This window comes from Aquarana catesbeiana, linkage group LG07 (genome assembly GCF_042186555.1).
Source record: "Aquarana catesbeiana isolate 2022-GZ linkage group LG07, ASM4218655v1, whole genome shotgun sequence".
Classification (NCBI taxonomy): domain Eukaryota; kingdom Metazoa; phylum Chordata; class Amphibia; order Anura; family Ranidae; genus Aquarana; species Aquarana catesbeiana.
The window spans coordinates 331,336,321-331,359,956 of NC_133330.1; the positions used below are offsets into that span (position 1 = coordinate 331,336,321).

The window sequence follows — 23,636 nt, forward strand, 5'->3', positions numbered from 1 at the left end:
GAAGTCTATGGGTCAGTACAGGTAATAATAGAAGTCTTTGGGTCAGTACAGGTAAAAATAGAAGTCTATGGGTCAGTACAGGTAATAATAGAAGTCTATGGGTCAGTACAGGTAATAATAGAAGTCTATGGGTCAGTATGTAAACAAGGCAGAGCTCTGTCCTGTCACTGGGGGATGTGCTGGATTTCGCTTCCCTGCAAAGCAGGGACCGATTGTATGAATGAGTGCTAAGGCTGCTTTCACACTGATGCGCTACAGTTTACCTGCACCGTGGGTTCAGCGCAGTGCGCCTGTGGCTTTCCTGTGGGTTAGCTGCACTTTGCCATAGAATTCAATTATATCCTGCAGGTGTGATGCACTTTCTGAAAGCACACCAAACCTGCAGGTAATAACAGAAGTCTATGGCTCAGTACAGGTAATAATAATAATAGTCTATGGGGCTCAGTACAGGTAATAACAGAAGTCTGTGGCTCAGTACAGGTCATAATAGAAGTCTATGGCTCAGTACAGGTAATAATAGAAGTCTATGGCTCAGTAGAGGTAATAATAGAAGTCTATGGCTCAGTACAGGTAATAATAGAATTCTATGGGTCAGTACAGGTAATAATAGAAGTCTATGGGTCAGTACAGGTAATAATAGAAGTCTATGGCTCAGTACAGGTAATAATAGAAGTCTATGGGTCAGTACAGGTAATAATAGAAGTCTATGGGTCAGTACAGGTAATAATAGAAGTCTATGGCTCAGTACAGGTAATAATAGAAGTCTATGGGTCAGTACAGGTAATAATAGAAGTCTATGGGTCAGTACAGGTAATAACAGAAGTCTATAAATCACTACAGGTAATAACAGAAGTCTGTGGCTCAGTACAGGTAATAATAGAAGTCTATGGCTCAGTACAGGTAATAACAGAAGTCTATGGGTCAGTAGAAGTAATAATAGAAGTCTATGGGTCAGTAGAAGTAATAATAAAAGTCTATGATTCAGTACAGGTAATAATAGAAGTCTATGGGTCAGTACAGGTAATAATAGAAGTCTATGGGTCAGTACAGGTAATAATAGAAGTCTTTGGGTCAGTACAGGTAAAAATAGAAGTCTATGGGTCAGTACAGGTAATAATAGAAGTCTATGGGTCAGTACAGGTAATAATAGAAGTCTATGGGTCAGTATGTAAACAAGGCAGAGCTCTGTCCTGTCACTGGGGGATGTGCTGGATTTCGCTTCCCTGCAAAGCAGGGACCGATTGTATGAATGAGTGCTAAGGCTGCTTTCACACTGATGCGCTACAGTTTACCTGCACCGTGGGTTCAGCGCAGTGCGCCTGTGGCTTTCCTGTGGGTTAGCTGCACTTTGCCATAGAATTCAATTATATCCTGCAGGTGTGATGCACTTTCTGAAAGCACACCAAACCTGCAGGTAATAATAGAAGTCTATGGCTCAGTACAGGTAATAATAGAAGTCTATGGCTCAGTACAGGTAATAATAGAAGTCTATGGCTCAGTACAGGTAATAACAGAAGTCTATGGGTCAGTAGAAGTAATAATAGAAGTCTATGATTCAGTACAGGTAATAATAGAAGTCTATGGGTCAGTACAGGTAATAATAGAAGTCTATGGGTCAGTACAGGTAATAATAGAAGTCTATGGCTCAGTACAGGTAAGAACAGAAGTCTATGGCTCAGTACAGGTAATAATAGAAGTCTAAGGGTCAGTACAGGTAATAATAGAAGTCTATGGCTCAGTACAGGTAAGAACAGAAGTCTATGGCTCAGTACAGGTAATAATAGAAGTCTATGGCTCAGTACAGGTAATAATAGAAGTCTATGGCTCAGTACAGGTAATAACAGAAGTCTATGGGTCAGTAGAAGTAATAATAGAAGTCTATGATTCAGTACAGGTAATAATAGAAGTCTATGGGTCAGTACAGGTAATAATAGAAGTCTATGGGTCAGTACAGGTAATAATAGAAGTCTATGGCTCAGTACAGGTAAGAACAGAAGTCTATGGCTCAGTACAATAACAGAAGTCTATGGGTCAGTACAGGTAATAATAGAAGTCTTTGGGTCAGTACAGGTAATAATAGAAGTCTATGGGTCAGTACAGGTATAAATAGAAGTCTATGGGTCAGTACAGGTATAAATAGAAGTCTATGGATCAGTACAGGTAATAATCAAAGTCTATGGGTCAGTGCAGGTAATAACAGAAGTCTATGGGTCAGTACAGGTAATAATAGAAGTCTATGGGTCAGTACAGGTAATAATAGAAGTCTATGGGTCAGTACAGGTAATAATAGAAGTCTATGGGTCAGTACAGGTAATAATAGAAGTCTTTGGGTCAGTACAGGTAATAATAGAAGTCTATGGGTCAGTACAGGTAATAATAGAAGTCTATGGGTCAGTACAGGTAATAATAGAAGTCTATGGCTCAGTACAGGTAATAATAGAAGTCTATGGGTCAGTACAGGTAATAATAGAAGTCTATGGGTCAGTACAGGTAATAACAGAAGTCTATGGATCAGTACAGATAATAATAGAAGTCTATGGATCAGTACAGGTAATAATAGAAGTCTATGGGTATCAGTACAGGTAATAACAGAAGTCTATGGATCAGTACAGATAATAATAGAAGTCTATGGATCAGTACAGGTAATAATAGAAGTCTATGGGTATCAGTACAGGTAATAATAGAAGTCTATGGATCAGTACAGGTAATAATAGAAGTCTATGGGTCAGTACAGGTAATAATAGAAGTCTATGGGTCAGTACAGGTAATAATAGAAGCCTATGGATCAGTACAGGTAATAATAGAAGTCTATGGGTCAGTACAGGTAATAATAGAAGTCTATGGATCAGTACAGGTAATAATAGAAGTCTATGGGTCAGTACAGGTAATAATAGAAGTCTATGGGTCAGTACAGGTAATAACAGAAGTCTATAAATCACTACAGGTAATAATAGAAGTCTATGGCTCAGTAGAGGTAATAATAGAAGTCTATGGCTCAGTACAGGTAATAACAGAAGTCTATGGGTCAGTAGAAGTAATAATAGAAGTCTATGATTCAGTACAGGTAATAATAGAAGTCTATGGGTCAGTACAGGTAATAATAGAAGTCTATGGGTCAGTACAGGTAATAATCGAAGTCTATGGGTCAGTGCAGGTAATAACAGAAGTCTATGGGTCAGTACAGGTAATAATAGAAGTCTATGGGTCAGTACAGGTAATAATAGAAGTCTATGGGTCAGTACAGGTAATAATAGAAGTCTATGGGTCAGTACAGGTAATAATCGAAGTCTATGGGTCAGTGCAGGTAATAACAGAAGTCTATGGGTCAGTACAGGTAATAATAGAAAATCTATGGGTGAGTACAGGTAATAATAGAAGTCTTTGGGTCAGTACAGGTAATAATAGAAGTCTATGGGTCAGTACAGGTAATAATAGAAGTCTATGGGTCAGTACAGGTAATAATAGAAGTCTATGGATCAGTACAGGTAATAATAGAAGTCTATAGATCAGTACAGGTAATAATAGAAGTCTATGGGTCAGTACAGGTAATAATAGAAGTCTATGGATCAGTACAGGTAATAATAGAAGTCTATAGATCAGTACAGGTAATAATAGAAGTCTATGGGTCAGTACAGGTAATAATAGAAGTCTATGGATCAGTACAGGTAATAATCAAAGTCTATGGGTCAGTGCAGGTAATAACAGAAGTCTATGGGTCAGTACAGGTAATAACAGAAGTCTATGGGTCAGTACAGGTAATAATAGAAGTCTATGGGTCAGTACAGGTAATAATAGAAGTCTATGGGTCAGTACAGGTAATAATAGAAGTCTATGGATCAGTACAGGTAATAATAGAAGTCTATGGGTCAGTACAGGTAATAATAGAAGTCTATGGATCAGTACAGGTAATAATAGAAGTCTATGGATCAGTACAGGTAATAATAGAAGTCTATGGGTCAGTACAGGTAATAATAGAAGTCTATGGGTCAGTACAGGTAATAATAGAAGTCTATGGATCAGTACAGGTAATAATAGAAGTCTATGGGTCAGTACAGGTAATAATAGAAGTCTATGGGTCAGTACAGGTAATAATAGAAGCCTATGGGTCAGTACAGGTAATAATAGAAGTCTATGGATCAGTACAGGTAATAATAGAAGTATATGGGTCAGTACAGGTAATAATAGAAGTCTATGGATCAGTACAGGTAATAATAGAAGTATATGGGTCAGTACAGGTAATAATAGAAGTCTATGGATCAGTACAGGTAATAATAGAAGTATATGGGTCAGTACAGGTAATAATAGAAGTCTATGGGTCAGTACAGGTACATTGCACCACACCTGCAGATCAGTGTGAAAGCAGCCCAGTGTAGCGAGTGCAGAGTGCAGATATCCCCATTGCTGTTTGATTTTTTATTAAAAACTGACCTCAATCTTCACTTCTTCCTCAGGATTCCTGCAGGTATCGTTGGCGGTTGCTGTCCCCAGGCGGGTAAGGCTGGCGGCTGCTGCTGGCTGTCCCCCTGGATGAATATAGATGGTCGGTTTTGCTGGTACTGCTGGCGGGTATTGTGGTTACTGCTGGTGGGTACTTTTGGCGGGTTTTGCTGGTACTACTGGTGGGTACTGTTAGCAGTTATTGCTAGTGGGTATTGCTGCTGGGTACTCCTGGTGGGTGTCGCTGGCGGCTGGTGTCTCAGGCAGAGTACATTTGGTATCACTCCGCCTGTGACAGGAGCCGGCACTATACAGGACTCATCGGCTCTGCTCTCTACTGCAGCCGCATGCTTACTCTAGCGACGGCTCCATTCACACCGATTCTCGGGGATGGCGGGTCGGAGAACCCGTGATCTGGGCTTGCTGACCGGCCACCCCAGAGCAGGAGGTGGCGGGTCACGTCAGAGGGCGCTGTGGGCCAGCGGTTGGGCACCCCTGGTATATAGTATTAGCAGTGATCACTGTATTGGTGTCACTAGTTCCCACAATGTGTCAGTCAGTGTCAGATTGACCGCCGCAATATTGCAGTACCGCTAGAAGTCGCTGATCGCCGCCATTACTAGTATGAATAAAGAAATATAAATTCCAGTATATATCGCATAGTTTGTAGATGTGATAACATTTCTTTAAACCAATCAATTTACACTTAGGCCCCTTTTCACACTGGGTCGGTTTGCAGGCGCTATTGCGCTAAAAATAGCGCCTGCAAACCGACCCAAAACAGCCGCTGCTGTCTCTCCAGTGTGAAAGCCCCGAGGGAGCGGTGCGCTAGCGGGACGGGAAAAAAAGTCCTGCTAGCAGCATCTTCGGAGCGGTGGAGGAGCGTTGTATACAGCGCTCCTGCCCATTGAAATCAAATGGGACAGCGCGGCTATTCCGCCGGCAAAGTGCCTCTGCTGGTTTTTAACACTTCTCGGCCGCTAGCGGGGGGTAAAACATTAGCGGCGCTTTACCGCCGACGCCACCCCCGCCCCAGTGTGAAAGGGGCCTTATTGGGTTATTTTTACCAAAAACATATCGCTTAAATTGATGAAGAAATTTGATTTAAAAAAAACAAAAAAAAAAAACAATTATTGGAAGTGTTTTATAGCGGGAAGTAAAAAGATATAATTTTTTTTTCAAAACTGTAGTTTTTTTCCTGTTTATAGCGCAAAAAATTTAAAAAAGCGGCGAGGTGATGAAATCCCACCAATAAAAAGCGCTATTTGTGGGATAAAACGATAGAAATGAGATTTGTGTACAGCGTCACATGACGGCGCCATTGTCAGGGAAAGTCACATGTGTGCTTCAGAGGCGATTCTGCCGCCACTCATTATGACACCAAAGGGGGAACTTTGTCCCCGGAGGAGCCCAGAGCGCCCCCTGATGGGGGATCTATCAGACATTTTAGGGGGGGTTTAGCTGGGGCCCCCCTGATTCCATTCTGTATGATCAGAGGAGAGCAATACCCCCCCAGGGGAAACCCTTGGGACAGTCAGAGATTACATACATGATACAAGAGAGAGTCAGAGATTACATACATGATACAAGAGAGAGTCAGAGATTACATACATGACAGTCATAGATTATATATATGACACACGGGACAGTCATAGATTACATACAAGACACAAGGGACAGTCATAGATTACATACATGACACAAGGGACAGTCATAAATTACATACATAACACACGGGACAGTCATAGATTACATACATGATCATGAGATGGTCACAGATTGCATACATGACACACAGGATGGTCACAGATTACATACATGACACATGGGACGGTCAAAGATTACATACATGACACACAGGACAGTCACAGATTACATACATGACACACAGGACAGTCACAGATTACATACATGACACACGGGACAGTCATAGATTACATACATGATACACGGGACAGTCATAGATTACATACATGACAAACAGGACGGTCACAGATTACATACATGACAAACAGGACGGTCACAGATTACATACATGACACGCGGGACGGTCACAGATTACATACATGACACACGGGGTACATGAGGAGGAGATGGCACCCCATTGGTCACGCAGGGTCGCTGTTAGAAATCACGGGGCCCCCTACAACCTACCTGACAGCCCCCCCCACCTGCAAATCAAAAGAAAACTAGCCGTGTATAGGAGACATTGGGCCACATTGACATTTGAGGTCACCTGAATGTGTGACAAAGTGCGCAGGTAACGGGCAATCTGCAGCGCATTCCGGAAATGTACTTCACATGCGCAAAGAACTTGTGGTGCCCAATAATTGTTAATGGCGCCCCATATGCGATGTGTTTGTCACATATATGGCGGCCCATTGAAGTGAACGGGTTCCCCTATGTGCGAAATACAAGGAGATGTGATGAGGAATGTTTGTTATGTGAAGTATACAGGGATCTTAGGGATGGGATATAGAAATGTGATGAGGAATGTTATGTGAAGTATACAGGGATCTCAGGGATGGATATAGAAATGTGATGAGGAATGTTATGTGAAGTATACAGGGATCTCAGGGATGGTATATAGAAATGTGATGAGGAATGTTATGTGAAGTATACAGGGATCTCAGGGATGGGATATAGAAATGTGATGAGGAATGTTATGTGAAGTATACAGGGATCTTAGGGATGGATATAGAAATGTGATGAGGAATGTTATGTGAAGTATACAGGGATCTTAGGGATGGTATATAGAAATGTGATGAGGAATGTTATGTGAAGTATACAGGGATCTTAGGGATGGATATAGAAATGTGATGAGGAATGTTATGTGAAGTATACAGGGATCTTAGGGATGGGATATAGAAATGTGATGAGGAATGTTTGTTATGTGAAGTATACAGGGATCTTAGGGATGGATATAGAAATGTGATGAGGAATGTTATGTGAAGTATACAGGGATCTTAGGGATGGATATAGAAATGTGATGAGGAATGTTATGTGAAGTATACAGGGATCTTAGGGATGGTATATAGAAATGTGATGAGGAATGTTATGTGAAGTATACAGGGATCTTAGGGATGGGATATAGAAATGTGATGAGGAATGTTATGTGAAGTATACAGGGATCTTAGGGATGGATATAGAAATGTGATGAGGAATGTTATGTGAAGTATACAGGGATCTTAGGGATGGGATATAGAAATGTGATGAGGAATGTTTGTTATGTGAAGTATACAGGGATCTCAGGGATGGTATATAGAAATGTGATGAGGAATGTTATGTGAAGTATACAGGGATCTTAGGGATGGTATATAGAAATGTGATGAGGAATGTTATGTGAAGTATACAGGGATCTTAGGGATGGATATAGAAATGTGATGAGGAATGTTATGTGAAGTATACAGGGATCTTAGGGATGGATATAGAAATGTGATGAGGAATGTTATGTGAAGTATACAGGGATCTTAGGGATGGATATAGAAATGGCTGGACAGAGATTCCTGGCACATGGAGAGACATAGAGATGTCTTCACTGTCTTCTTGCTCAGCTCTGCAGTGACAACTCTCTGCACTTCTAGGCTGGCTTCATATTCACTTCTCTCCAAAATCCTAAAGTTTTGTGACTTTGTTCCCCTCCCCCACTCACCCCCTCCAGCAGAAGTACTACTCCATCCAAAGCCTGGAGTTCAGTGATCACAGAGCAGTGACAGTATGATCTGGAGGGAGGGGGGTCAGAGGTCAGGACTCAGGGAGGAGGAGCTGAAGAAAACTTCCTACTCACCCTGACCAAACACAACACTGACGAGGGGGAGTTTCAAGCCTGGAAAGTAATGCACCTCCAGGAACTCCTCCCTCTTCCAGGCCACACCCCCCCACCATCCCGCCCACTCAAGCAGCAGCCTGCAGGAGATAGGCTGAGAACCTGCAGGGGGCGGAAACTCCAGTGTCTGGCATTTATGGGGCTAATCGTTTCCATGGAAATCATCACCTCGGCTTGTTTACCTTCTGCCGTCTGAGCCGCACATGCGCAGTAGCTGCAGGGAAGATTTCATGCTTCTCCTGTGAAGTCACGTGGCCTCGTTCTGACCGTTACGTGCAACACGTGACTGCAGCAGAGAGCGACCTAACGGCTCAGGTGGGAGTGGGCGTGATCAGCGCGTGGGATGGGCATGACCAGAGGATGAATAGCCAATCAGGAGCTGGAGGCTGGAGCCGTTACACTTGTGACGTCACAGCTTGATCAGATAAAAAGCTGAGCGGGGAAGGAAGCGCGTCAGTGTGAGGAGGGCGGTGAGGAGGAAACATCTCCACCGCAGAGCTCCGGAGGGAGGAGCCATTGTCCGGACTACATCCGGGTCACAGCGTGTCTGTGTGTCCGGGGAACCTGCCTCCTCTGCTCAGCCTCTGAAGAACTACAACTCCCAGCAATCTCTGTCCACATAAGGAACTACAACTCCCAGCATGTACTGTGTAAGTGATGGGGGTTCAGCTCCCAGCCTGGAATAGGATGTTACAGGACTACATATCCCAGCATGATTTCTCCTATAGATGTACTACAAGTCCCAGCAATCTCTACATACCCCAGCCTGCTTCCCTCCCCCTCCTCAGGGGTAATTGCACCCCACCATCCTCTCCCACCACAAGTGGTGGGTCCCCCTCCACCCAGGATGGGGGAGGGCTGGTCAGGACTGGGGAGGTGCAATTCCCCCTGAGGTGGGGGAGGGGCCGGGGAGCAGACTGGGGTATGTAGAGATCACTGGACCTGTAATATCTCCATAGAGAAAATCATGCTGGGATATGTAGTCCCACAGCATCTTATTCCAGGCTGGGAGCGGAACCCCCATCACTTACACAGTGCATGCTGGGAGTTGTAGTTCCTCATGTGGACAGAGATTGCTGGGACTTGTAGTTCCTTTAGAGCCTGAACAGAGGAGGCAGATCATACAGACACGCCGTGACCCGGCTGTAGTCCGGAAAATGGCTCCTCCCTCCAGAGCTCTGTGTGGGGGATGGTCCCTCCTCCCCCGCTCTCCACACACTGACACCCACATCTCCTACCACCGAGGGTGGGGCTCCAATTGCCCGCCCTCCCCCACAAACAGGGCCGATCCAGGAAATATTCGATTGCCTCTCGGGGGATCAGGAAGGAATTTTTTCCCCAGCTGGAGCACATTGGATCATGCTTTGCTGGAGTTTTTCGCCTTCCTCTGGATCAACTGCCTCACAACCCAATACACCCACTCTTCTACCACCAAGGGGGGACGCTACCACCCCGGGCATGGGGTGAGTGTGGCCAGTGGAACTTCCCCCCAAGTTTTATCTGCCCTCACTTCCCCACACCCAGCATACTGGTAATACCCCCTGCCCCCACCTACTCCCACTCATCTATCACCAAGAGGGGACGCTACCACCCTGGGTAGGGGGTGAGTGTGGCCAGTGGAACTTCCCCCCAAGTTTCATCTGCCCTCACTCCCCCACTACCAGAATACTGGTAATACCCCCTGCACCCACCTATATGCAATCATCTACCACAAAGAGGGGACGCTACCACCCTGGGTAGGGGGTGAGTGTGGCCAGTGGAACTTCCCCCCAAGTTTCATTTGCCCTCACTCCCCCATGCCCAGCATACTGGTAATAGCCCCTGCCCCAACCTACACCCACTCATCTACCACCAAGAGGGGACGCTACCACCCTGGGTAGGGGGTGAGTGTGGCCAGTGGAACTTCCCCCCAAGTTTCATCTGCCCTCACTCCCCCACACCCAGCATACTGGTAATACCCCCTGCACCCAATCATCTACCACAAAGAGGGGACGCTACCACCCTGGGTATGGGGTGAGTGTGGCCAGTGGAACTTCCCCCCAAGTTTCATCTGCCCTCACTCCCCCATACCCAGCATACTGGTAATACCCCCACCTATATGCAATCATCTACCACCAAGGGTGACAATGCCTCAGGCTCTGCTACACCCACTCATCTACCACCAAGAAGGAACGCTACCACCCTGGGTAGGGGGGGTGAGTGTGGCCAGTGGAACTTCCCCCCAAATTTCACCTGCCCTCACTCCCCCATGCCCAGCATACTGGTAATACCCCCACCTATATGCAATCATCTACCACCAAGGGTGACAATGCCTCAGGCTCTGCTACACCCACTCATCTACCACCAAGAAGGGACGCTACAACCCTGGGTAGGGGGTGAGTGTGGCCAGTGGAACTTCCCTCCAAGTTTCTGCCCTCACTCCCCCATGCCCAGTGTACCCCCTGCTCCCACCTACATACACTCATCTACCACCAATGGTGGCAATGCCTCTTAGGTTCCACAGAAAAATGGGGTGCCTTGCCGTGGCTCTGTGGCTTACGCATGCATTTGTAAATGTGTGCAACTAAACCCCTGTCTTTGACACATACTGCTTGACAGGACAGTTTGGTTGGTCACAGGCTGGTCGGTAAGTTGAGCGTGGAAATGTCTTATTTTTATGTGTTACCTTTGCAATGCTCCTTGCTGCAGTGACCAGTTACAGGTGGGGGCGGATAGTAACCACCTTTTTGTATCAGCAAGGGTGGCAATGCCTCTTAGGCTCAGCTACACCCACTAATCTACTACCAAGGGTGGCAATGCCTTTTACTGTAAAGTGTTTTCTACATTTGCAATATAGACCAATCTATGGGATTTTTTATTGGATAATGTAATAAAATTTGACTACTTTTACTTAACAATACTGGTGTGGTACTGTTACATTTCTATATAACTGTGTTCTTTAGGGTGTTTGTTTTATGTAAACGGATGGGGATTCCATTTGGTTTTTCCGATCCGCCCACTGCCTGATTGAAAAAAAATTAAAAATACACTTCTATGGCCAACCTTAAGGACTTTAGCAGCCCATAGATTATGCACCTTTTTTTCCATCCACAATGGGTGAATGGAAAGAAAATAGCTTGATTTCCCCCATCAACACAGATGGGGGAATCCCTCCCATAGCACTATTGTGTTTTGCCAGCGGGGTGCTTTCCCTGCTGGCAGAACAGAATGATCACTGCCGGCTGTGATTGCCTGAATAAAAATCCCACAGACTGGTTGTACTGAAGTCAATCGATTTCAGTACAACCAGCCTGCCCATGGATAAATTGAATCTCAGGCCTGTCCCTGCTGAACCAGCCGAGGTTCAATCCTTCTGTGGCCGGCTATAGATTGTAAGATCCGAGAGGGCTGATATGAATGTGCAATATAAATGTGTAAATTGTTGGCATTATAGAAATACTTGTGATAAATAAAGTACATTTATGTTTCAATAAAATCCCGTAAATTGAAAAGTTGTAGCTGGTGACTGGGTCTCTTTATAGGATATTTAGTGAAAGCAATAAAGAGTAACAATCCTATGTAGGGACAAACCTGCAACTAAACATATATAGAGTTAGGGCCGCACTTTACAGGAGCCTTGGTGGGGCGCTGCGGCTTCCACATAGATTTGCAAATGAGTGCAACAAAAGCCTCTGTTTTTACCCTGAATTTTTAGAAACGACAATTTGTTTCTTTTGCTGGCTGGCTGGTAAGTCTGCTGGGAATTTTTTTTTTTGCCTGTATTGTGCAATCTCCTTCCATGTGCAACCATAAAAAGACAGAGAGGGCGCCCAGACCTAGTGCTTTATCCTAAAACCATCCCTTTATTAATATAAAAAGTGGTAAGTATTATACTCACAAAATGACAAATGTATCAAGCACATCACATAGTACACCGTCATCCAATCCACATTGCATCATGTGGTAGGAGAAGGTGAAGATCCAATACGCTAATGCATTTCGAGGACTAGCTTCTTCAGGGCTCTGAGGAAGAGGCTAGTCCTTGAAACATGTTAGCCTATTGGATCTTCACCTTCTCCTACCACATGATCTGATGTAATGTGGATTAGATGACGGTGTACTATGTGATGTGCTTGATACATTTGTCATCTTGTGAGTATAATACCACTTTTTATATTAATAAAGTGATGGTTTAAGGATAAGGCTACTTTCAGATTGGGGCTGCGTTAGAGCTAAAGCGCGGCTTGTTTTTGGGCCGCTAGTGGGGCGCTTTTAACCCCGATAGCGTCCGAAGATGGGGTTAAAAGCGCCCGTGTTTGCGGCACGTCCAAATAGCTTTTCAGGCGCTTTGGAATCACTGCCCATTCATTCCAGTGGGCAATGGCAGTTTGGGAGCTTTGTATACAATGCTCTAAAACCTCCCCAAAGATGCTGCTTGCAGGACTTTCTATCTCCTGTACTATGTCTGCAGTCTCTAACCATCTCCTGTACTATGTCTGCAGTCTCTAACCTTCTCCTATATCATGTCTGCAGTCTCTGACCATCTCCTGTACTATGTCTGCAGTCTCTGACCATCTCCTGTACTATGTCTGCAGTCTCTAACCATATCCTGTACTATGTCTGCAGTCTCTAACCATATCCTGTACTGTATCTGCAGTCTCTGACCATCTCCTGTACTGTGTCTGCAGTCTCTGACCATCTCCTGTATCATGTCTGCAGGCTCTGACCATCTTCTGTACCATGTCTGCAGTCTCTGACCATCTCCTAAATTATGTCTGCAGCCTCTGACCATCTCCTGTACTATGTCTGCAGTCTCTGACCATCTCCTGTACTATGTCTGCAGTCTCTGACCATCTCCTGTAACATGTCTGCAGTCTCTGACCATCTCCTGTACTATGTCTGCAGTCTCTGACCATCTCCTGTACTGTATCTGCAGTCTCTGACCATCTCCTGTACTGTGTCTACAGTCTATGACCATCTCCTGCACTGTGTCTGCAGTCTCTGACCATCTCCTGTACTGTGTCTGCAGTCTCTGACCATCTCTTGTATTATGTCTGCAGTCTCTGACCATCTCCTGTACTATGCCTGCAGTCTCTAACCATCTCCTATATCATGTCTGCAGTCTCTGACCATCTTCTGTACCATGTCTGCAGTCTCTAACCGTCTAATATATCATGTCTGCAGTCTCTGATCATCACCTGTACTATGTCTGCAGTCTCAGACCATCACCTGTACTATGTCTGCAGTCTCGGACCATCTCCTGTACTATGTCTGCAGTCTCTGACCATCTCCTGTAGTATATCTGCAGTCTCTGATCGTCTCCTGTATTATGTCTGCAGTCTCGGACCATCTTCTGTACTATGTCTGCAGTCTCGGACCATCTCCTGTATCATGTCTGCAGTCTCCGACCATCTCCTGTACCATGTCTGCAGTCTCTGACCATCTCCTGTACTATGTCTGCAGTCTCTGACCATCTCCTGTACTATGTCTGTAGTCTCTGACCATCTCCTGTACTATGTCTGCAGTCTCTGACCATCTCCTGTACTATGTCTGCAGTCTCTGACCATCTCCTGTACTATGTCTGCAGTCTCTGACCATCTCCTGTACCATGTCTGCAGTCTCTAACCGTCTCCTATATCATTTCTGCAGTCTCTGACCGTCTCCTGTACTATGTCTGCAGTCTCGGACCATCTCCTGTATCATGTCTGCAGTCTCGGACCATCTTCTGTATCATGTCTGCAGTCTCGGACCATCTCCTATACTATGTCTGCATTCTCTGATCATCACTTGTACTATGTCTGTAGTCTCTGACCATCTCCTGTACTATGTCTGTAGTCTCTGACCATCTCCTGTACTATGTCTGCAGTCTCTGACCATCTCTTGTATTATGTCTGCAGTCTCTGACCATCTCCTGTACTATGCCTGCAGTCTCTAACCATCTCCTATATCATGTCTGCAGTCTCTGACCATCTTCTGTACCATGTCTGCAGTCTCTAACCGTCTAATATATCATGTCTGCAGTCTCTGATCATCACCTGTACTATGTCTGCAGTCTCGGACCATCTCCTGTGCTATGTCTGCAGTCTCTGACCATCTCCTGTAGTATATCTGCAGTCTCTGATAGTCTCCTGTACTATGTCTGCAGTCTCGGACCATCTCCTGTATCATGTCTGCAGTCTCTGACCATCTCCTGTACTATGTCTGCAGTCTCTGACCATCTCCTGTACTATGTCTGCAGTCTCTGACCATCTCCTGTACCATGTCTGCAGTCTCTAACCGTCTCCTATATCATTTCTGCAGTCTCTGACCGTCTCCTGTACTATGTCTGCAGTCTCTGACCGTCTCCTGTACTATGTCTGCAGTCTCTAACCATCTCCTGTACCATGTCTGCAGTCTCTAACCGTCTCCTATAACATGTCTGCAGACTCTGACCGTCTCCTGTACTATGTCTGCAGTCTCTAATCATCTCCTGTACTATTTGTGCAGTCTCTGACCATCTCCTGTACTATATCTGTAGACTCTGACCATCTCCTGTATTATGACTGCCGTCTCTGATCATCTCCTGTATTATGTATGCAGTCTCGGACCATCTCCTGTATCATGTCTGCAGTCTCGGACCATCTCCTGTATCATGTCTGCAGTCTCGGACCATCTCCTGTAGTATATCTGCAGTCTCTGATCGTCTCCTGTATTATGTCTGCAGTCTCGGACCATCTTCTGTACTATGTCTGCAGTCTCGGACCATCTCCTGTATCATGTCTGCAGTCTCTGACCATCTCCTGTACTATGTCTGCAGTCTCTGACCATCTCCTGTACTATGTCTGCAGTCTCTAACAATCTCCTGTACCATGTCTGCAGTCTCTAACCGTCTCCTATAACATGTCTGCAGTCTCTGACCGTATCCTGTACTATGTCTGCAGTCTCTAATCATCTCCTGTACTATTTGTGCAGTCTCTGACCGTCTCCTGTACTATAGCTGTAGACTCTGACCATCTCCTGTATTATGACTGCCGTCTCTGATCATCTCCTGTATTATGTATGCAGTCTCGGACCATCTCCTGTATCATGTCTGCAGTCTCTAACCGTCTCCTATATCATTTCTGCAGTCTCTTACCGTCTCCTGTACTATGTCTGCAGTCTCTAACCATCTCCTGTACCATGTCTGCAGTCTCTAACCCTCTCCTATAACATGTCTGCAGTCTCTGACCGTCTCCTGTACTATGTCTGCAGTCTCTAATCATCTCCTGTACTATTTGTGCAGTCTCTGACCATCTCCTGTACTATATCTGTAGACTCTGACCATCTCCTGTATTATGACTGCCGTCTCTGATCATCTCCTGTATTATGTATGCAGTCTCGGACCATCTCCTGTATCATGTCTGCAGTCTCGGACCATCTCCTGTATCATGTCTGCAGTCTCGGACCATCTCCTATACTATGTCTGCATTCTCTGATCATCACCTGTACTATGTCTGTAGTCTCTGACCATCTCCTGTACTGTGTCTGCAGTCTCTGACCATCTCTTGTATTATGTCTGCAGTCTCTGACCATCTCCTGTACCATGTCTGCAGTCTCTAACCGTCTCCTATATCGTGTCTGCAGTCTCTGATCATCTCCTGTACTATGTCTGCAGTCTCTGACCATCTCCTGTACTATGTCTGCAGTCTCTAACCGTCTCCTATATCATGTCTGCAGTCTCTGACCATCTTCTGTACTATGTCTGCAGTCTCTAACCATCTCCTATATCATATTTGCAGTCTCTGACCATCTCCTGTACCATATCTGCGGTCTTTGACCGTCTCCTGTACTATGTCTGCAGTCTCGGACCATCTCATGTACTATGTCTGCAATCTCTAACCATCTCCTATATCATGTTTGCAGTCTCTGACCATCTCCTGTACTATGTCTGCAGTCTCTAACCGTCTCCTATATCATGTCTGCAGTCTCTGACCATCTCCTGTACTATGTCTGCAGTCTCTAACCGCCTCCTATATCATGTCTGCAGTCTCTAAACATCTCCTGTACTATGTCTGCAGTTTCTGATCATCTCCTGTACTACGTCTGTAGTCTCTGACCATCTCCTGTATTATGTCTGCAGTCTCTGACCATCTCCTGTACTATGTCTGCAGGCTTTAACCATCTCCTATATCATGTCTGCAGTCTCTGACCATCTCCTGTACTATTTCTGCAGTCTCTGAAATTTTCTTGTATTATATCTGCAGTCTCTAACCATCTCCTATATCATGTCTGCAGTCTCTCACCATCTCCTGTACTATGTCTGCAGTCTCTGACCATCTCTTGTATTATGTCTGCAGTCTCTGACCATCTCCTGTACTATGTCTGCAGTCTCTAACCGTCTCCTATATCATGTCTGCAGTCTCTGACCTTCTCCTGTACAATGTCTGCAGTCTCTGACCATCTCCTTTACTATGTCTGCATTCCCATGCCCATCTCTTGTATCATGTCTGCAGTCTCTGACCATCTCCTGTACTATGTCTGCAGTCTCTGACCATCTCCTTTACTATGTCTGCAGTCTCGGACCATCTTCTGTACTATGTCTGCAGTCTCTGACCATCTTCTGTACTATGTCTGCAGTCTCGGACCATCTCCTGTATCATGTCTGCAGTCTCTGACCATCTCCTGTATCATGTCTGCAATCCCTGACCATCTCCTGTACTATGTCTGCAGTCTCTGACCATCTCCTGTACTATGTCTGCAGTCTCTGACCATCTCTTGTATCATGGCTGCAGTCTCGGACCATCTCTTGATTCATGTCTGCAGTCTCGGACCATCTTCTGTACTATGTCTGCAGTCTCGGACCATCTCATGTACTATGTCTGCAGTCTCTGACCATCTCCTGTATCATGTCTGCAGTCTTGGACCATCTCCTGTATCATGTCGGCGGTCTCTGACCATCTCCTATATCATGTCTGCAGTCTCTGACCATCTCCTGTACTATATCTGCAGTCTCTAACAGTCTCCTATATCATGTCTGCAGTCTCTGACCATCTCTTGTATCATGGCTGCAGTCTCGGACCATCTCTTGATTCATGTCTGCAGTCTCGGACCATCTTCTGTACTATGTCTGCAGTCTCTGACCATCTCATGTACTATGTCTGTAGTCTCTGACCAGCTCCTGTACCATGTCTGCAGTCTCGGACCATCTCCTGTACTATGTCTGCCATCTCTGACCATCTCCTGTACTAAGTCTGCAGTCTCTAACCATCTCCTATATCATGTCTGCAGTCTCTGACCATCTCCTGTACTATGTCTGCAGTCTCTGACCATCTCCTGTACTATGTTTGCAGTCTCTAACCATCTCCTGTACTTTGTCTGTAGTTTCTAACCATCTCCTGTACTATGTCTGTATTCTCTGACCAGCTCCTGTACCATGTCTGCAGTCTCTGACCATCTTCTGTACCATGTCTGCAGTCTCTGACCATCTCATGTACTATGTCTGCAGTCTCTGACCATCTCCTGTAACATGTCTGCAGTCTCTGACCATCTCCTGTACTGTGTCTGCAGTCTCTGACCATCTCCTGCACTATGCCTGCAGTCTCTGACCAGCTCCTGTACCATGTCTGCAGTCTCTGACCATCTTCTGTACTATGTCTGCAGTCTCTGATCATCTCCTGTACTATGTCTGTAGTCTCTGACCATCTCCTGTATTATGTCTGCAGTCTCTGACCATCTCCTGTACTATGTCTGCAGTCTCTGACCATCTCTTGTACTAGGTCTGCAGTCTCTAACCGTCTCCTATATCATGTCTGCAGTCTCTGACCTTCTCCTGTATTATGAATGCAGTCTCTGACCATCTCCTGTATTATGACTGCAGTCTCTGACCATCTCCTGTACCATGTCTGCAGTCTCTAACCGTCTCCTATATCATGTCTGCAGTCTCTGACCATCTCCTTTACTATGTCTGCAGTCTCTGACCATCTCCTGTACTGTCTGCAGTCTCTGACCATCTCCTGTACTATGTCTGCAGTCTCTGACCATCTCTTGTATCATGTCTGCAGTCTCGGACCATCTCCTGTACTATGTCTGCAGTCTCTGACCATCTCCTGTACTATTTCTGCAGTCTCTGACCATCTCCTGTACTATTTCTGCAGTCTCTGACCATCTCTTGTATTATGTCTGCAGTCTCTGACCATCTCCTGTACTATGTCTGCAGTCTCTAACCGTCTCCTATATCATGTCTGCAGTCTCTGACCATCTCCTGTATTATGTCTGCAGTCTCTGACCATCTTCTGTACTATGTCTGCGGTCTCTGACCATCTCCTGTACTATGTCTGCAGTCTCTGACCATCTCCTGTACTATGTCTGCAGTCTCTGACCATCTCCTGTACTATGTGTGCAGTCTCTGACCATCTCTTGTATTATGTCTGCAGTCTCTGACCATCTCCTGTACTACATCTGCAGTCTCTAACCGTCTCCTATATCATGTCTGCAGTCTCTGACCATCTCCTGTACTATGTCGAGTTCAGAGGGTTGTGATAAATGGGGAATACTCAGAATGGTCAGGGGTAGGTAGTGGGGTTCCCCAGGGTTCTGTTCTGGGACCATTCCTATTTAATTTGTTTATAAATGACCTGGAGGATGGGATAAACAGTTCAATCTCTGTATTTGCAGACGATACTAAGCTAAGCAGGGCAATAACTTCGTAGGATGTGGAATCCTTGCAAAAAGACCTGAACACATTAATGGGGTGGGCGACTACATGGCAAATCAGATTCAATGTAGAAAAATGTAAAATAATGCATTTGGGTGGCTAAAATATGAATGCAATCTATACACTGGGGGGAGAACCTCTGGGGGAATCTAGGATGGAAAAGGACCTGGGGGTTCTAGTAGATGATAGGCTCAGCAATGGCATGCAATGCCAAGGTGCTGCTAATAAAGCAAACAGAATATTGGCATGCATTAAAAGGGGGATCAAGGCAAGAGATAAAACGATAATTCTCCCGCTCTACAGACTCTGGTCCGGCCGCACCTGGAGTATGCTGTCCAGTTCTGGGCACCAGTCCTCAGGAAGGATGTACTGGAAATGGAGCGAGTACAAATAAGGGCAACAAAGCTAATAAAGGGTCTGGAGGATCTTAGTTATGAGGAAAGGTTGCAAGCACTGAACTTATTCTCTCTGGAGAAGAGACGCTTGAGAGGGGATATGATTTCAATTTACAAATACTGTACTGGTGACCCCACAATAGGGATAAAACTTTTTCGCAGAAGAAAGTTTAATAAGACTCGTGGTCACTCATTACAATTAGAAGAAAAGAGGTTTAACCTTAAACTACGTAGAGGGTTCTTTACTGTAAGAGCGGCAAGGATGTGGAATTCCCTTCCACAGGCGGTGGTCTCAGCGGGGAGCATTGATAGCTTCAAGGAACTATTAGATAATCACCTGAATGACCGCAACATACAGGGATATACAATGTAATACTGACATATAATCACACACATAGGTTGGACTTGATGGACTTGTGTCTTTTTTCAACCTCACCTACTATGTAACCTACTATGTAACTATGTAACTATATGTCTGCAGTCTCTAACCTTCTCCTATATCATGTCTGCAGTCTCTGACCATCTCCTGTACTATGTCTGCAGTTTCTGACCATCTCCTGTACTATGTCTGCGGTCTCTGACCATCTCCTGTATTATGTCTGCAGTCTCTGACCATCTCCTGTACTATGTCTGCAGTCTCTAACTGTCTCCTATATCATGTCTGCAGTCTCTGACCTTCTCCTGTATTATGACTGCAGTCTTTGACCATCTCCTGTATCATGTCTGCAGTCTCTAACCATCTCCTGTACTATGTCTGCAGTCTCTGACCATCTCCTGTACTATGTCTGCAGTCTCTGACCATCTCCTGTACTATGTCTGCAGTCTATGACCATCTCTTGTATCATGCCTGCAGTCTCGGACCATCTCCTGTACTATGTCTGCAGTCTCTGTACTATGTCTGCAGTCTCTAACCTTCTCCTATATCATGTCTGCAGTCTCTGACCATCTCCTGTACTATGTCTGCAGTCTCTGACCATCTCCTGTACTATGTCTGCAGTCTCTGACCATCTCTTGTATCATGTCTGCAGTCTCGGACCATCTCCTGTACTATGTCTGCAGTCTCGGACCATCTTCTGTACTATGTCTACAGTCTCGGACCATCTCCTGTATCATGTCTGCAGTCTCTCACCATCTCCTGTACTGTGTCTGCAGTCTCTGACCATCGCTTGTACTATGTCTGCAGTCTCTGAACAGCTTCTGTACCATGTCTGCCGTCTCTGACCATCTTCTTTACCATGTCTGCAGTCTCTGACCATCTCCTGCACTATGTCTGCAGTCTCTGACCATCTCTTGTAACATGTCTGCAGTCTCTGACCATCTTCTGTACTGTGTCTGCAGTCTCTGACCAACTCCTGTAATATGTCTGCAATCTCTGACCATCTCTTGTATTATGTCTGCAGTCTCTGACCATCTCCTGTACAATGTCTGCAGATTCTAACCGTCTCCTATATCATGTCTGCAGTCTCTGACCATCTCCTGTACTATGTCTGCAGTCTCTGACCATCTCCTGTACTATTTCTGCAGTCTCTGGCCATCTCTTGTATTATGTCTGCAGTCTCTGACCATCTCCTGTACTATGTCTGCAGTCTCTAACCGTCTCCTATATCATGTCTGCAGTCTCTGACCATCTCCTGTACTATGTCTGCAGTCTCTGACCATCTCCTGTACTATGTCTGCAGTCTCTGACCATCTCTTGTATCATGTCTGCAGTCTCGGACCATCTCCTGTACTATGTCTGCAGTCTCGGACCATCTCCTGTACTATATCTGCAGTCTCGGACCATCTCCTGTACTATGTCTGCAGTCTCTGAACAGCTTCTGTACCATGCCTGCAGTCTCTGACCATCTTCTTTACCATGTCTGCAGTCTCTGACCATCTCCTGCACTATGTCTGCAGTCTCTGACCATCTCTTGTAACATGTCTGCAGTCTCTGACCATCTCCTGTACAATGTCTGCAGTCTCTAACCGTCTCCTATATCATGTCTGCTGTCTCTGACCATCTCCTGTACTATGTCTGCAGTCTCTGACCCTCTCCTGTACTATGTCTGCAATCTCTGACCATCTCCTGTACTATGTCTGCAGTCTCTAACCATCTCCTATATCATGTCTGCAGTCTCTGACCATCTCCTGTACTATTTCTGCAGTCTCTGACCATCTCCTGTACTATGTCTGCAGTCTCTAACCGTCTCCTATATCATGTCTGCAGTCTCTGACCATCTGCTGTACTATGTACTACTCTTTCCAAGGGAACAATGGAAGAATTGGAAAAAGAAATCTCAATTGAGGAAATTCGACAAGCTATATCTGCACTGGTCCTGGGCAAGAGCCCACGACCAGACTCCTAGATTCTCTTAGATTGTATAAGGAATTTCAGGAAATAATTATACCTACTTTGAAGAAGATATTTAACTCTATTTTAGCCCCACAGGTTTTTACACCACAGAGCATGGAAGCTCATATTTCATGAAATCCTAAACCAGAAAAGGACCATACATTATGTAATAATTACCAACCCATTTCCCTCACAAATATAGATATACGATTATATTCTAAAATTATAGCTAATAGACTGGCACCTATTTTACCGAAACATATTAATTTGGATCAAACAGGCTTTACGATAGGGAGAGAAACGAGGGGTAACATAATAAAAACATGTACATTAGTGGAATATGTCCAGAAGGCCGCTATCCCAACATGTCTCCTATCGGTAGATGCCGAGAAGGCATTTGACAGGGTGGGATGGCGGTTTTTAGGAGAAGCTCTAATACAACTTGGGATTGGTCCTAAGATGCTCCATAGAATTATGGCATTATATTCCAACCCTAGGGCAAAAGAAAGAACAAATGGGATACTCTTTGAATATATAGAAATATCCAGGGCTTTTTTTCAGGGGGAACTTGGTGGAACTCAGTTCCACCACCTCTGGCTCAGACCCTTTGGTGCCTGCTCACCACAATCACTTGTAAACACAGAAGTCCGGTTTCTGTGTTTACAAGTGACAGCTCTGCACTCTGTATGTAACCCCTATGAACTCTGCACTCTGTATGTAATGCAATCCTGATATTTAATGCCCCTTTAGGACCCTTCTACTGTTTGTGAAATATGACCACACCCACTATTTGATGTGATTTGGAGGATGTGTGTGTGGGGGGAGGGGTTTTGGGGGGTCATGGTTGAGTTCCAGCACCTATTGTTTGAGAAAAAAAGCCCTGGAAATATCTAATGGTACCCGACAGGGATGTCCCCTGTCTCCATTATTATATGTGATAGTAATGGAACACCTTACTACAGCAATACAAAAAAATAGGGATATTCAGGGGATAAACATTAAGGTAAAAGAATATAAAATGGCATGGCAGTATATGCAGATGATTTGTTAATATACAGTTGCAATAAAAAGTATGTAAACCCTTTTGGAATGATATGTATTTCTGCACAAATTGGTCAGAAAATGTGATCTGATCTTCATCTAAGTCACAACAATAGACAATCACAGTCTGCTTAAACTAATAACACGCAAAGAATTAAATGTTACAATGTTTTTATTGAACACACCATGTAAACATCCACAGTGAAGGTGGAAAAAGTATGTGAACCCCTAGACTAATGAGATCTCCAAGAGCTAATTGGAGTGAGGTGTCAGCCAACTGGAGTCCAATCAATGAGATGAGATTGGAGGTGTTGGTTACATCTGCCCTGCCCTATAAAAAAACACACACCAGTTCTGGGTTTGCTTTTCACACGAAGCATTGCCTGATGTGAATGATGCCTCGCACAAAAGAGCTCTCAGAAGACCTACGATTAAGAATTGTTGACTTGCATAAAGCTGGAAAGGGTTATACAAGTATCTCCAAAAGCCTTTCTGTTCAGTCCACGGTAAGACAAATTCTCTATAAATGGAGAGATTAGGCACTGCTGCTACTCTCCCTAGGAGTGGGCGTCCTGTAAAGATGACTGCAAGAGCACAGCGCAGACTGCTCAATGAGGTGAAGAAGAATCCTAGAGTGTCAGCTAAAGACTTACAAAAGCCCCTGGCATATGCTAACATCCGTCTTAGCGAATCTACGATACGTAAAACACTAAACAAGAATGGATTTAATAGGAGGATACCACAGAGTCCAAAAATACCACTGCAGTCCAAAAAAAACATTGCTGCGCGTTTACAGTTTGCACAAGAACACCTGGATGTTCCACAGCAGTACTGGTATAATATTCTGTGGACAGATGAAACCAAAGTTGAGTTGTTTGGAAGAAACACACAACACTGTGTGGAGAAAAAGAGGCACAGCACACCAACATCAAAACCTCATCCCAACTGTGAAGT

At 44.9% G+C, this 23,636-nt stretch overlaps 1 long non-coding RNA gene across 4 annotated transcripts in view; it reads right to left on the reverse strand.

Annotated features, from left to right (window-relative positions):
- The window catches only part of LOC141103832 (uncharacterized), a 43,989-nt gene extending 35,771 nt beyond the window's left edge, over positions 1 to 8,218 (reverse strand). For 3 of the 4 annotated variants that reach the window (XR_012235379.1, XR_012235378.1, XR_012235376.1), the window contains exons 1-2: positions 8,090 to 8,218; positions 4,429 to 4,523 (exon numbers count right to left, since the gene is read on the reverse strand). This is a non-coding gene — a long non-coding RNA (uncharacterized lncRNA). The remainder of the gene's footprint in view (positions 1 to 4,428; positions 4,524 to 8,089) is intronic. The other variant, XR_012235377.1, reaches the window with a different exon arrangement.
- Between the last annotated feature and the right edge of the window lie 15,418 nt (positions 8,219 to 23,636).